This window comes from Eutrigla gurnardus (assembly GCF_963514095.1).
Source record: "Eutrigla gurnardus genome assembly, chromosome: 8".
Lineage (NCBI taxonomy): Eukaryota > Metazoa > Chordata > Actinopteri > Perciformes > Triglidae > Eutrigla > Eutrigla gurnardus.
Window position 1 is genome coordinate 1,776,109 of NC_139922.1, and position 16,148 is coordinate 1,792,256.

Consider the following 16,148-nt stretch of genomic DNA (forward strand, 5'->3'; position numbering starts at 1 on the left):
AGGCAGGTGGTCAGAGTGGAGCAGGTGGCTGTGGTGATGGATTTGGTGGAGATGTAGATCTGGACGTCGTCAGCGTAGCAGTGGAAGTGGAGACCATGTTTGCGAATAATGTTGCCGAGGGGGAGGATGTAGAGGATGAAGAGAAGAGGACCAAGCACCGAACCTTGGGAGACGCCTTGGGACAGAGGAGCAATGGAGGAAGTGCAGTTATTAATGCTGATGAATTGTTGTCTGTTGGTGAGGTAGGAGCGGAGCCAGGAGAGTGCAGTGCCAGTGATGTTGTAGTAGTTTTCCAGACGGGAGAGGAGAATGGAGTGGTTGATGGTGTCAAAGGCTGCAGTGAGGTCAAGCATGATGAGGATGGTGAAGTGGCCAGAGTCAGAGGAGAGGAGGAGGTTGTTGGTGACTTTTAGGAGGGCTGTTTCGGTGCTGTGTTGTGGGCGGAATCCAGATTGAAATGGTACATACAGGTGATTAGAGGAGAGGTGGGTTTTGAGTTGAGCAGCGACGACACGTTCCAGAATTTTTGACAGAAAGGGAAGATTGGAGATGGGCCGGAAGTTGGACATGATGTCGGGGCTGAGACCTGGTTTCTTGAGGATGGGGGTGACAGCAGCAAGTTTGAGTGGAGTGGGGACAGAGCCAGAGATGAGGGAGGAATTTATGATTTTGACGAGGAGTGGGGTGATGGATGGAAGACAGGTTTTGATGAGAGCTGATGGGATGGGATCTAGGGTGCGGGTGGAGGTTTTCATGCCGTTGGTGAGTTGAGGTAGGTCCATGGGAGACAGCAGGGAGAACTGTGACAGGCACTGAGAGTGTGAAGGGGTGGGATCCAGTGGTGGGGTTGAGGGAGCCGGGGAGGTGGTCAGGTTGCTGTAGATGTTGTTGATTTTATTTTGGAAATGTTTCCACTGTGAAAGCTGTAGAGATGTTATCGGGGGGGTTGAGAAGTTTGTTGATCGTGGAAAAAAGAGTCTTGGGGTTGTTGGAGCCGGAGTGTATGAGGTGTGAGTGGTAAGTGGACCGGGCTGTGTTGAGAGCAGTTTTGTATATATGGAGAAAGTCTGTGTAAGCGTGGAGGTGAACTGTTAGGCCGGTTTTATTGTAGAGTCTTTCCAGTTGTCGTTTGCGGGATTTCATTTGATGGAGTTCAGGGGTGTACCAGGGAGCTGAGTGGGTGAAGGTGACTGTTTTGGTTTTAGTGGGAGCCAGTAGATTGAGACAGGAGGAAAAAGTGTTGTTGTAGTAGTCCACAAGGTTGTTGGGATCATCAGACAGGGGGGGAGGAGAGATGGATATTGCACCGGTGAGAGAGGCTGAGAGGGCTGAGGGGTTGATGACTTGATATTTCTGAATGAGGTTTTGCGTTTATCTTTTGGGATAGGGATGGGGATGTTGAGGTCGATGATGATGGCGAGATGGTCGGAGATGTGGAGGTTGATGCTGGAGAGATGGTTTAGTGTGAGTCCAGTGGAGCAGACCAGATCGAGGATGTGACCATGGGAGTGGGTGGGGCAGTTGATATGCTGTGCGAAGTTGAAGCAGTGTAACAGTTCCAGGAATTCAGTGGCAGGTTTGCAGTTGGTGTCATTGATGTGAAATTTAAAATGTCAGAGGAGGAGGACAGAGGGTGAGATGGCGCAGAGCTGGATGAGTAAATCCGTGAAGTCTGAGACAAAGGTGGGATTTGGTTTGGGAGGGCGGTAAATGATGGCAGTGACAAGTGGAGTAGGACCAGGGAGTTTGAGGGCAAGATGTTCAAAGGATGGGGCGGCTGGGGTGGAGATGGTGGTGATTTTGATGTCTTTTCTGTGGATGGCAGCCAGGGCCGGCTCTTCGCGGCGCCCCTCCAGCAAAAAAAAAAACAAAAACATTTTTTTTGCTGTTTGCTGTTGTTGTTCAAATTAAACATGTGTGATTGTTCATTTGGCTGGTGTAATTCGTGTGTGTGTGTGTGTGTGGTGTGTGTGTGTGTGGGGGGGGGGGGGGGGCACCGGAGAGCAATCTCGCCTAGGGCACAAAATTAGGTAGAGCCGGCCCTGATGGCAGCAATACCGCCACCCCGTCCTTCAAGGCGGGGTTTGTCCGTGTATGTGAATCCTGTGGGTGTGATCTGGTTAAGTGAAAAATAGTCCCGGGGGTTTTTGCCAGGTTTCAGTGATGCAGAAGAAGTCCAGTTTATTGTCAGTGATTAATTCATTCAGAATGAGAGTTTTATTACTGAGTGAACGTGTGTTGAGCAGAGCCATTTTCAGGTGTCGTTGTTTTTGGGTTGGTTGGGAGGACTGAGGGAGAGGACGGAGGTTGGAAAGATTCACGTGTGGTTTATTGTGATGACGTAGTGAGGGAATACGGATAGAGGCTCTGTGGGTGATTATGGTTTGTATGGGTTGAATTTCTGGTGACGGGTGTGGCCTGCAGGGGGAGCCAGCGGGGGGAATAGTGCTGTGGGTTGGTGGAGCTAACATCAACAAGCTAACCTTGAGGCCTAGCCTTTAGCATGTAGCTTACCGGAGTTCACTCAAAGGCTCATACAATAAAGCAGCTCCTCTTGGCATTACAATAGACACGTCTCGTTCCTAACAAGCAAGCGACCAGTTATGATATTAGGGGATTTATAATCATTTTGCAGCTTCTAGACCATATTTCCTCAACAGGGCTTGTCGGCTAGCGGTGGGTGCGCTGGCTCGGTTCAGAGTGAGCACCCGCTGCGTGATCATGGCAATGACCACAGAGCTAGTGTACCACCTAGTGTTGGAACATGATGTCACATTTAAATTACATATGGGTCTAGTTACCATGTGAGTTACAAAGACAAAAGCAAAGAAGCAGAACTTGTGTCTCCCACAGTGTAATGTCTTGGTAACAAGAGTGAAAAATCTGAACATGAGATGACATCAGCGTTGGCAATGAGTGTGACCCCAAGCCTTTTCTCAGTGCTTCCAGAAATCCACCTCCCTGAGCCAAACAGTGTGCTGGATCATGGCTGCAGGCCTCCTTCTACAATAACAATCCATTATCTCTCACACATTTCATTCTGAGGTGGCTTTCTCCAGAAAACTGGACAAGATGACAGCTTTGCATATGACCCAGATATAATTTATTTATATGATGGTATTGGTCTAGATGCATTTCCTCAAAAGTGAAGCTGACATTTCCAGTTGGGTTCTGCACATGGTCCAGGCAAGGAAAACAAAGTAGAAAAATCACCTCATCTTCTCCCTCAGGAGAGAACTAAACATGTGTGAAACGCATTATGGTCAAAGTTAAACACTCTGCAGTTGCTTGAGGAGGAAGAAGACTCTTATCTGTTTTGTTTGATGAGAATAATGCCAAAGATGAGTTGTCACAGGATTACACAGTGACTATTTAGAAGCAGGATTCTGTTAGGCTGTGCACATGTTTCAGTCTACTTTTAGCAGAACAAGGAGTGAATCTGCATCTGATAGCAGCAACAATGTGTAAGAAGGATGGGTGAACACCAGCAGGATTAGGAGCTAGTTTACTGATAAAATTGCCAAAGACAGCGTCATGATAATCCTGTCTTCTGGCCGACTCAGGATCTTTGATCCCTCTCTGAATTCATATGCATGAATGTATAGAAAGAGTAAGAGATAACAAGACTGCAATGCCCTGATTGCTGGATTTCCATACGGCACATTAGCTTTAATCACACACGTATTGATTAGTCCCAAAACATGAAACATACAGTGGATATGCCACGTTCAAAGTCTCACATGAAATATAGAAGTTCAATTAAAAGATGAGAGTACGCAGCAGTGTTTTAATGAGTTTTATAGTGGCTGCCGGATCAACTTCATGTGTCAATATCCCACTCTGTCTCACTCCATCTCACTATATTTCACTCTGTCTCACTCCTTCTCACTCTGAGTCTCTGTCTCACTCCATCTCACTGTCTCACTCCAACTCTGTCTCACTCCGTCTCACTTTATCACTCCGACTCTCTGTGTCTCACTCCGTCTCACTTTCTCACTCAGTCTCATTCCATTTCTCTTCATCTCAATGTGTCTCACTCTGTCTCACTGTGTGCCTCAGCGCCTCGTTGTCAGTGAACGTCTGACGCTCTCGGCATCCAATGTAAATGAAGTACGACCTTCAAGACGTTCTCCTTGATGCCATACGAGAACCATTTTAAGGTCTACAGAAAAGTTTTCATCCCATCAGCTACTGTCTATTTAACATATAGTTGACATCAAAATGAACTTGTGTTCAGGGCGGCCGGTGGTGCAGTGGTTAGGGCAGCCACTCCATGTACAGAGGCTCAATGTCCTCGACGCAGTGGTCCCGGGTTTCCCGCATGTCTTCTCTCTCTCCCTGTTTCCACACTGTCTGAATAAAATAATAAAAAGGCTTGAAAGGCACTCTAGCCGAAAAAATAATCTTAAAAAAAAAATAAAAAAATGAACTTGTGTTCCCACCAATTGCAGTTACAGACAAAAGGGCAGTATTACCATAGGAATCCTCTCTGCTTGAATTAAATAGCATTTGATTTGTCTCCGATATGTATGGATTTTATTGGTTTATTGTCTTGAAACACAGCATTCATGTAGCATCCTCCCAAACAACTGGTAGGAGCACTAAATGCCGAAATGAATATATATATATTGCCAAAAGTATTCACTCACCCATCCAAATCATTGAAATCAGGTGTTCAATCACTTCCATGGCCACAGGTGTATAAAAGCAAGCACCTAGGCATGCAGACTGTTTCTACAAACATGTGTGAAAGAATGGGTCGCTCTCAGGAGCTCAGTGAATTCCAGCGTGGTACTGTGATAGGATGCCACCTGTGCAACAAGTCCAGTCGTGAAATGTCCTCACTCCTAAATATTCCACAGTCAACTGTCAGTGGGATTAGAAAAAGCGAATGGAAGCGATTGGGAACGACAGAAACTCAGCCAAGAAGTGGTAGACCACGTAAAGTGACGGAGCGGGGTCAGCAGATGCTGAGGCACATAGTGCACAGAGGTCACCAACTTTCTGCAGTCAATCACTACAGACCTCCAAACTTCATGTGGCCTTCAGATTAGCTCTAGAACAGTGTAGAGAGCTTCATGGAATGGGTTTCCATGGCGATCAGCTGCATCCAAGCCATACATCAGCAAGTGCAATGCAAAGCGTCGGATGCAGTGGTGTAAAGTACACTACACTACACAACACTATAATAAATATTTTATTTTCAGCTCTGTACTTATTTGAACTTGATGTTCTTATAAAGCTGCAGCAGACTCAGAGTCCAATGACACAAAAATGACTTTATAATGTGTTTAAAACATTTGAACGTATCATCCCTTAAATTATTCACCAATCAATGTTAGAGTATATACAATAGAAATAATAGTTTCCTCTGTAAACATTCAATACAAGTAGCCTACAATAGGGGGCGTGGCTATGGCGCGGAGCTGAGCGGTCGCAACTACAACACGCTCTCCGCTACTATCGGCTAAATTGAATTATACGAACTATAACAAAATACGAAATACGAACACATACTTTTTCTAAACTAAAGTTAAAGATATCCGTCACCAAGATATGTCACCCAGACCACCCAAAACAGCCTCGGGCAACCTGGAAAAGGCTCAGAACAAGACGGACCAACACTGCATCGGATTTTCGTCCCTGTAAACGCCCGAAAATCTCCCTAATTTTTGGGAGTTAACGACAATTTACAGGCTGCGAACGCCGCGTTCGTCTGTGCCGAAAATTGTCGGAAACGAACCACAGCGAAGGCTCTAATTAGCATATGAATAGCAGCGAAACGAGAAGCCCCTGGCTGCAGTACGCAGATCGGGGCGTGGCTCAACGTGGGTGGAGTTAAACGTTTGACTCCGCCCACCGCGCGGGCGCCATCTGGTGGCGGAGTTTGGGCAGCACATTCTCAAACATCAATGCAGCACCTACGGCCAGAGTGGCATAAAACCCACGCATTGATGTAGAATAACGATACAATTTCAATTCACGTGTTAGCTGGATTTCATTAAAATACAGAGAGAGAGAGCTAATAATTAAGTCAAATGTATTAGGTACCATTGTTTGATCAGCTCTGTCCCGATATGCCACACCTCTGGGTTTAGCTCAAAACACTTTTGTATGGGGGGACCTTTCATTATGATTTATATCAGGATCAGGTCCTCCACCAAAGGTGTAGTTCTTTGGTAAAAAAAATATATTTTTGTAGCTTAAATGTAAAAACCAGCCAACACAATAATAGTAATAAATAATAATAACAAAATAATGGTAATACGTGTACATTTTCATGAGCCCTCACAACTTCACACACACCTTTTTACTGAGGTTCAGCTCCTACTGAACTCGTAACCTGTGTTCCTCTGGCCAGCTGAACTGGAACAGTGAAGTGAAATCAGGACTTAATATTGGGCTTCTTTTTTTACTCTAAGTCCATTATTTGTTTCTTTGGGGGCTCCAGCATGCTCCTCCACTTGGTGTATTTGTAAATGCCTTATAAATTGCAAGCTATTTATAACTGTTGCTGCACAATAGCAGCAATGAAAGTGTGTTGCCGTCCGACAACTTAAGCCACACTTGATTATTGTGAATTCTCTAAGAAAGGAATGAAGGGAACATGATTCATATTTGTAAACAAATACTACTGTAATTAATTAATTTGTGTAATATGTAAGAAAAGCACCTTTGTGTTTGACTGAGGAATGGCCTTCTATATGGTTATCAACCATAGGTTTTGCACCCTTGTATTTACAAAAGGGACAGTGGAAAAGTCCCCCCCCCCCCCCCCCAATCTAAAATTCAGCATTTTCTAATTTGTTAAGCCTGCTTTACCTAATTCTTGCTACTTAGCATGTAATAACTATCACAAAAACGTAACAAAACACTAACAAATGAATCGTACATATATATTAAACTAAAACTCAGAAAAATACAGATTTATATCATTTCCCCCCCAAAAGTATAATATTTTGTCCCGACTATAACTTGTTTTAAACCTGCTTTACCGTATTCTTGAAATATAATAACTGGTTTATATCATTTTTCCCCAAAAGTATAATATTCCTCCCCCCACACTGCAAAAAAGTAAATACATACAGCATAACTTATTTTAAAATGAAATTATGTTAATTCCTTCTTTGTCTGTCACAAATATTGCAAAGTAGCAAGTTAAAACACAACAAAACACCTTGCTTACCTCCATTTTGCCAGCTGTACTGCCTCTTCTGTCCTGTACTGCTTCGTCTCCGTCAGACACGTCCTCTTCTTCAGGGGTTGTGCGCGATTTCCGCCACCAGATGGCGCCCGTGCAGTGGGCGGAGTCAAACGTTTAACTCCGCCCACGTTGAGTCACGCCCCGATCTGCGTACTGCAGCCAGGGCTACTTGAGCGAAACCGCGCCTGGCCAGAGATGGCTTGAATATCCTCACTCTGGATTGGATGAAACCACTAGTTTTAAACAAGTATAATCGCTCGTGATTGGTTGGCAGATCTGGTCATTATAAATGTAAAGCCAACCCACGTTGGTAGATCTGTCACTATTGGTCAACCTGATGAGTCATTATAAATGTAAACCCCACCCCCATTGGCAGATGTGTTACTATTGGTCACACTGGGTCTTTTAAACAAGAATAATCACTAGTGATTGGTTAGCAGATCTATCACTATATATATATATATATATATATATATATATATATATATATACACACATATATATATATATACACACATATATTTATTTTTATTTATTTATATATTTATAAATATAAATATGAATGAATTTATTGAGGAAAGGAAAAATTGCCAGGAGGAAGTATTCAAAGAAAGAGCTTTATTGACAACACAACAAACAAATGAACTGGTGACATTCTGTCCGAATTTGGTCAATTTTACAGCCGCCTGCGGTGCGTGGCCCTGTACTTGGGAGTCTTCTCTAATCGCGACTGTAGAGTCGCACAGAGCTCGGTGAGCTCCTGGCTACGAGAGGATGGAGGTCGCACAATCCATCCAGACACCCCGCCAACGACGCCGTCCTCCTCATCAGACATCATGTCTGTGGTGCCGCACTTCCAACGGTCCACCTCATAGCCAGCAAGCACACTCCGTCTCGCTTCCAGCAGCTGTAAAACAATCAATAAAGACAATCAGTACTGCGCGATGCACTGCGCATGGACACAACACATCTATTAATGCACCTGAAAAATAGGTTTAGGTAGGTTTGGTCACATTGACCAAAAACGGATCTAATAAATCTAATAAGTCTTACCCTCTTTCTCCTGGAACGACTCCGAGCTGACGTCTTCACAGCTTCCGCCTGCGATGTGAGATCAGGCTGTGTGTGTCTGAAGCTCCTGCGTACCGTTTCATAGTATGTCTTACAGGCAGCTGGAAAACAATTAAATGAGTGGTATGAATAAGAAAACTTAAGTCACAGTAAAATTAAAACAAGGAAGAAGAAAACAGTAAAAGTTACTTACACACAATGGCGTCACTATCGGCGTCATAGAAATCCGGACTTGCGGACAAAGCTCCGAGCAAGTAAGAGGTCACAGCTTCGTTATGAGGCGAGGTTCGTCTGTGAAAACAAAATGAACAGTTAAGATCGGTATCTACTGTTAACGCATCTATTTCCTTATACAGCAGAATGAAAGCATATTCTTTAAATCGTACCCTTGCTCCGGTTCGTAGCGCCTACAATTCGTCTCCGAGTTGTGAAGACGGCGTACTGCTTCCTGTAAAAGACCAACAACATACACTTAACAAAGCAACTTAACGTTACACTGGTTCCTCTCTCTTGTTCTTTTACAAGGCTACTATGCTACTTTTAGCTTGGACTATTAGCTTTTAAGCTACTTTTAGCTTGGCTAGCAGTCACCGAACATATTCTTACCGCAATCATCCTGAGAGTCTCCAGCAGTCCTGGATATAAGAATTATAACATTTAAACCACATTTTCTTAAGTGAAGCCTCTCAGAGCAGCATCCCTCTTGCCGGTGAACGTGGACGTCTCCTCATCGTTCCCCCCACTGAATGAGGCGCCCGGTGTCTGCATCCGTCCCTTTAACGGACAACGGTGCACGGCGTTATTAATCACCGTTAGTAAATATATAACCACGGTTTAACATAAGCACTATATTATTAGTTAACGTCGGTAAAAACGGCACATTTTCCGCTTCGCTTGCGCTCGCTAACCTCTATGGTAAATTAGCGTCAGTAGGCTAGCCGGCTAGCAGGGCCTTCGATTCGTAACGTTAACGTACAATGCCAACAACAATAAAGTAACGTTCATTATCAATACGATTTAAAAGTCAGCTGGAAACATAAAAGTCATGTTACAGTATACTTACATGTGTACGCGGTTTGTGTCGGGCTCCTCGCCAGAATCACCGCAGTCGTCCGCCATTACCCAAAACTTGTGAAGTCAGACGAACCGCAATGCATTTTGGGAAGTTGAGTAGATTTAGCAAGGTCCGCTGTACTCAGAAATTCTTGCCAATGCAGTATACATCCGGGCATTTCTCGCGTGCACAAATTCACATACTATTGTATGTGAATGCACTACGTACTCAAATTACGTCACAATTAAGTACGAGTAGGACGTTAGTACGGCATTTCGAACACAGCCGAGATCTATGATCTATGAACCCATCCTTGACCCTCTAGCAGAACTACGACCAGCCATTATAAAGCAGTTTATAGTTGTTAATGTTGTGTCAAAAGGTACTGCATTTAAACATGTTACTGCGCAAGTTTCCTGGCTTCATCCCCATCCGGACAGACATTTTTATGGAAAGCCAATAGAAGTTTGGAGCTTGCAGGGAACAGACACGTCATACCCAGCATCATTTCTGCCTGTTGAGCGCATTGCTGGGAGATGTGTGGTTAACACATCCACTGTGCATTTAAGCAAGACCAAAGAAAGGGTCACTGTAGTCATGCCACTATGCACAGTGATTGAGCTCTAGGAGACTGTGATGTTGTTTGCATGAATGTACATTTTACCTTTGTGGCAAAGCCTGATTAAAAGTAATTGTTGAAGCAAATAGTTTTGTGTATCTTTGAATGAAGATGAAATGAAGTTATATCTTTGAATGAAGATGAAATGAAGTTAACACCTTTCAGAAAAATGTCACCTGGGGGAAAACTCCCCCTGCTACCCTGATTTGCATTTGTATAGCTCACAGCATTTTCATTTACATGTTAAAGCCTCCCCTAGGATTACGGGGAGGGGGGTCATGGGGGGACAACTGCCAAGCAAGGCCCACGTCAATTCCCGGCAATTTACGTCAGTTTTCGGTGTTTCCTGCAAATTGCCGTTTGCAGTCGTAAACCTGAACTTCCACGGCAATTTACAGGGCCGCTAACTGACAAAAATCCCACTTTTCATGCAGTGCAACTCGAAAAAACGGGTGGATGCTAGCACGCTAGCTACTGACGTGCAAGCACCGGGAGCAGCAGGGATCTTGGAAGCAATTGCCGCTCTGAAAAACGGCTTCAGCTCCAAATTTGACGGGGTTCTATTTGCAATAAATGGGATCAAGTCGGACATCAAAGACTTTTCAGGCAGACTAGGGCAAGCAGAGGACCGGATCGGTGACATGGAGGATGCTCTTGCCGGTGAGGAAACCAAAGTCGTGGCACTAGAGAAACAGGTGTGTGAGCTCACCTCCAAAATAGACGATCTTGAAAACAGGAGCCGCCGATCCAACCTTAGATTGGTGAATCTCCCGGAGAACGTTGAAAAAGGCAATGCAACTGCTTTTCTGGAAAAGTGGCTGCCCGACATCCTGAGCCCAGAGACCTTCCATACACCACCGATTATCGAAAGAGCCTACAGGCTGCCGGGGGCGCCACGATCCACTACACCGCGAGTCATGATTTTGAAGTTCTTAAACTTTCAAGATAAGATCCGTGTCATGTAGGCAGCCAGAAAGAAAGGCAAGACCTTGTTTGCAGGCCACCATGTCATGTTTTTCCACGACATCTCCACCGAACTTCACAAGAAAAGGAAGCGCTTTAATGATGTTAAACAACGTCTACAATTCAATTCAATTCAATTTTATTTATAGTGTCAAATCACAACAGAAGTCATCTCAGGACACTTAACACATTGAGCAGGACTAGAATACGCTCAAAATTTCAAGAGTCAACACAATTTCAAATTCCCAACATCACCCAGGGGCAAGCGTTACAGGAAAAAAACTGCCTTAATAGGCTTTTAGGCAGAAATCTCATGCAGCCCAGGCCCTTGGGTTCCAACTGCATTTGGTGTTGGTAGTATGGTAATAGTAGCATTAACAGCAGTGGTGGTATTAACAGAAGCAATAGTATCAACAGTAGTAGTCCATGGCAGCAGGCACAGCCATGCCGAGATGGATCCATCCCAACCACGTCGCCGTAGACCAGAAAGCAGGAGTAGTTGAGCAGTCACACAGCGGGCAGGTGGAGCTACAATGTGGTGTTTCATCATCAGGCCAGTTAGCAGTCGGCAGCGGTCAGGACCTCAGTGGACTCTGCTGGACCAGAAAGCATAGCCAGACTCCCGGGAGTAGTCAAGTTAGTGACAGTAGAGATGACGATTTTAGTCAATTACTTTAATTAAAAATATTGGCGGTAAGAGGCAAACAAGACCACAACATTGGTGCAGTCCGGATCAGGTTCCACCACGGTCCAGGGAGACCTGCTAGGCAAGAGAGCACAGGGAGAGAGAGAGAGAGAGAGAGAGAGAGAGGCTCAGTGTGCCACTATAACCCCCTAGCAGTCTAGGCCTATAGCAGCTTAACCAAGACCCTAGCTATAAGCGGTGTCAAAGAGAAAGGTTTTAAGCCTACTCTTAAATGTGGGAACAGTGTCTGCCTCAGGAACCAGAACCGGAAGACGATTCCACAGAAGAGGAGCTTGATGGCTGAAAGCTCTGGCCCCTGTTCTAATTTTGGAGACTTTAGGAACTACAAGTAACCCTTTATTCAGAGAGCGTAGTGCTCTAGGAGGACAGAAGGGTTTAATGAGCTCTTTAAGATATGATGGTGCCTGTCCATTAAGAGCCTTGTAAGTGAGGAGAAGGATTTTAAATTATATTCTGGATTTTACTGGCAGCCAGTGCAGAGAAGCTAATACAGGAGAAATGTGACCCCTTCTTCTGGTTTTAGTCAGAACACGAGCTGCAGCATTCTGGACCAGCTGGAGAGATTTAAGAGATTTATTAGAGCAGCCTGATAATAAAGAATTACAATAGTCCAGCCTTGAGGTAACAAATGCATGGACGAGTTTTTCTGCATCTTTTTGAGACAGCATTGGCCTAATTTTAGTAATGTTACGCAGGTGAAAGTAGGCTGTCCTCGTGGTTTGTTTAATATGCGAGTCAAAGGACAGGTCCTGATCAAAGATAACTCCAAGGTTTCTTACAGTAGTATTTGAGGCGATGGCAATCCCATCAATAGTCGCTATATCTTTAGACAGCGAGCTTCGGAGGAGTTTAGGCCCAAGTACAATAACTTCCGTTTTATCGGAGTTTAACATCAGGAAATTGCAGGTCATCCAGGATTTTATGTCATCCACACATGCCTGGAGTTTAACTAGCTGATTGGTTTCTTCAGGCTTGATCGATAGATATAACTGAGTATCATCAGCATAACAATGGAAGTTTTTGGAGTGTCCTCTAATAATGTTGCCTAAAGGAAGCATATATAAGTTGAAAAGAATTGGTCTGAGCACAGAACCTTGAGGAACACCGTATTTAACTTCAGTGTGCCTGGAGGATTTTTCATTGACATGCACAAACTGAGATCGATTGGATAAATAGGACTTAAACCAGCTTAATGCGGTTCCTTTGATGCCAATTAATTTTTCCAGTCTACATATTAGAATCTCATGGTTAATGGTGTCAAATGCAGCACTAAGATCTAGCAGAACAAGTACAGAAACCAGTCCTTTGTCAGAAGCAATAAGAAGGTCATTTGTAATTTTCACCAGAGCTGTCTCTGTACTATGATGTACTCTAAATCCTGACTGGAAGTCCTCAAGTAGACTGTTATTGTTGAGAAAGTCACAGCTGATTGGCGACTACTTTCTCAAGGATCTTAGAGAAAAGGAAGATTTGATATTGGTCTGTAGTTTGATAAAACCCCTGGATCTAGAGTAGGCTTCTTAAGAAGAGGTTTAATTAGAGCTACTTTAAATGACTGTGGCACATAGCCTGTTAATAAAGACACATTGATCATATCTAATAGTGACGCGCGCTGTTTTTATTTTCCTCTATTAAAGATGAGTAGTAGGCTGCTCTGGCATTACGGAGAGCCTTCTTATATATTTTAAGACAGTCTTGCCAAACTAGGCGGGATTCTTCCAGTTTGGTGGAGCGCCAGATGGTTTCAAGTTTACGCAATTTTTGTTTTAATTTACGAGTTTGGGAGTTATACCAGGGAGCTAACTTCCTATGCTTTATAGTTTTCTGTTTTAGCGGAGCAACAGAGTCGAGAGTCGTTCGCAGTAGGCTTCCAGATTCATCTATAAGAGAATCGATCTGGGAGGGACTAAGATTAACATAAAAGTCCTCCGTTTCATTAAGACATGGAAGTGAACTCAAGACTGGCGGAATTACTTCCTTAAACTTAGCTACTGCTCTATCCGATAGACACCGAGAGTAGTAGCTTTTTCCTAGAGGAGCGAAGTCCAGCAGCAATAAGTCAAAGGTTATCAAGTAATGGTCAGATAAAGAAGAATTTTGAGATAAGATTATTAAGTTTTCGATTTTTCAACCCCATAAGATAAGACAAGGTCGAGAGTGTGGCTATGACAGTGAGTTGGTTTCTGTACACTCTGACTGAAGCCAATAGAATCTATTAAGGAAGTAAATGCTACACTAAGGCTGTCATTTACAACGTCCACATGGACATTAAAATCCCCCACAATAATTACTTTATCTGATTTAAGGACTAAACTTGATAGCAACTCAGAGAATTCAGATAGGAATTCAGAGTATGGACCAGGAGCACGATACACAATAACAAACAGAATTGGCTGCATTGTTTTCCAGTTTGAGTGCGAAAGGCTGAGAATCAGACTCTCAAATGAGTTATAATTTAGTTTTGGCTTCGGATTGATTGACAGGCTTGAATCAAAAATGGCTGCAACTCCTCCTCCACGTCTGCTGCCTCGAGATATATGAGTATTAATATGGCTGGGAGGACTAGCTTCGTTTAAGCAAACATAGTCTTCATCACGCAGCCAGGTTTCAGTCAGGCAGAATAAATCAATATGATTATCTGATATTAAGTCGTTGACTAATACTGCTTTGGATGAGAGAGATCTAATGTTTAAGAGTCCACATTTAATTCTCTTATTTTGTTTTACTACATCGGAAGTGCAAATTTTTATTAGGTTTTCATGTGAAATCTCTCTTCTGTTTGACCTAATTAATTTGGTTGGTCGGGGGACAGACACCGTTCTTATGTGGTTTTGGTTTTGGGTGGGTGACTGCTCTAAAGGAGGCGCAGAGAAGTGTGTAAGACTGCAACTCTGCTTCCTGGTCTCAACACTGGTTTGTCATGTTCTAGGACTACCAATGAGATCAGCAATGTTTCTAGATAGGAGAGCAGCTCCATCCAAAGTGGGGTGGATGCCATCTCTCCTGATCAGACCAGGTTTTCCCCAGAAAGGCTGCCAATTATTAACGAAGCCCACATCGTTATCTGGACACCACCTCGACAGCCAGCGGTGGAAAGATGACGTGCGGCTATACATGTCATCACTAGTAAAGTTTGGCAGGGGACCAGAGAAAACTACGGAGTCCGACATCGTTGAGGATTGTTGGTGTGGAACCGTGCTTCCAAATCATTTATCCTCGCCTCCAAAGCAAAAAGTGAACTACATTTATTACATGTACCGTTATCAGTAAAGGAGGCAGAGTAGTAGCTGAACATCAGACACACCGGGCAGGAGAGAAGAGAAGGAGGACAGGGAAAGAGAGAAGCCATCATAGCCGCTAGGCTAGCTGTTGCGCTAAAGTAGCTAGCAGAGAGAGCGCGTAAACAACAGCAAATTTAGCGAGGCAACTCAGAGGGCCCTAGTTTCGTAGACCAGGCGCAGTCAGCTTTCAGCGCACCTGCGCCGCGCCGACGGGGTGTGTCCGCCTGGACTTTGCAAGTTTCGTGCACCGCGCAGGCTCGCGCAGGCACACCTCCCGTCTCGCCCACCGGCGCAAGTGGGAAAGAGGGAGGAGAAGAAGGCGTGAGTGGGAGACGAGGAGGAGACGAGGCGTGGACTGGGATTAATACAGCCGATTCAGATCTTCACCAATCAAATGAGCTCCTCTCCTCTCCTTTAATGCGTTAGGGGAGGTTCAGTGCAAGTTCCGTCACTTGACAACCCGATGACAGAAGCAGCGCCGGCGCTCCCATCATAATAATATCATAATAATAACAATGCCGATATTATAAAAAACAGGAGAGAGAGAGGGAGATGTTTTGGTCCGAGAGGCTGAGTTTCCGTTACGCGTGCCATCCGCCTTTGATCTGACGTCAGATGTGACGGGACAATCTATATAGATATAAATTCACGTGTTGATTCAATTAGTTGCATTAAATAGTGTTTGTTGTGATTATTTATTGCATTTAAATGTGCCTGGAACTGTGGAAACCTGCCTGTGAGGTCTCGGTGACGTGTGCGCACTGCGCGCCGGTCCGCCAAACTTCCGATCCGCCAGCTGTGATTCGCATTGAATCAATGGACTTTATTTACGCCTTGCGCCTTGCGCCGAAAGTAGACCAGGTCGGAGCTGGCGAGCTTTCAGCGCAGTCTCGGCGAGGCTTTTTGCCACGAAACTTCCGCTACGCCAAGCTGAATCTGTGACGCCTCCCCCTGCTGCGCCGCCACACCCATCTTGGCTGCGCGGGTCGAAACTTGCACTGCGCCGGCTGCGCCAACCTGCGCCGCCCTGCGCTGGTCTACGAAACTAGGGCCCAGAGAGTGAGCGATGTGTCTGCTGAAGCAGGGATAGCGTGTGCTTAGTTTAAACTTGGCGGTAGTTAGCCGCTGAACAGGGAAACTACATTAAATTAACAGAGTTAGGCTAGCTAGGGGTTTAGCTCAGGAGGTAGAGCGTTCGGCTGGCAACCGCAAGATTGCTGGTTCGATCCCCGGCTCCTCCTAGCTAAGTG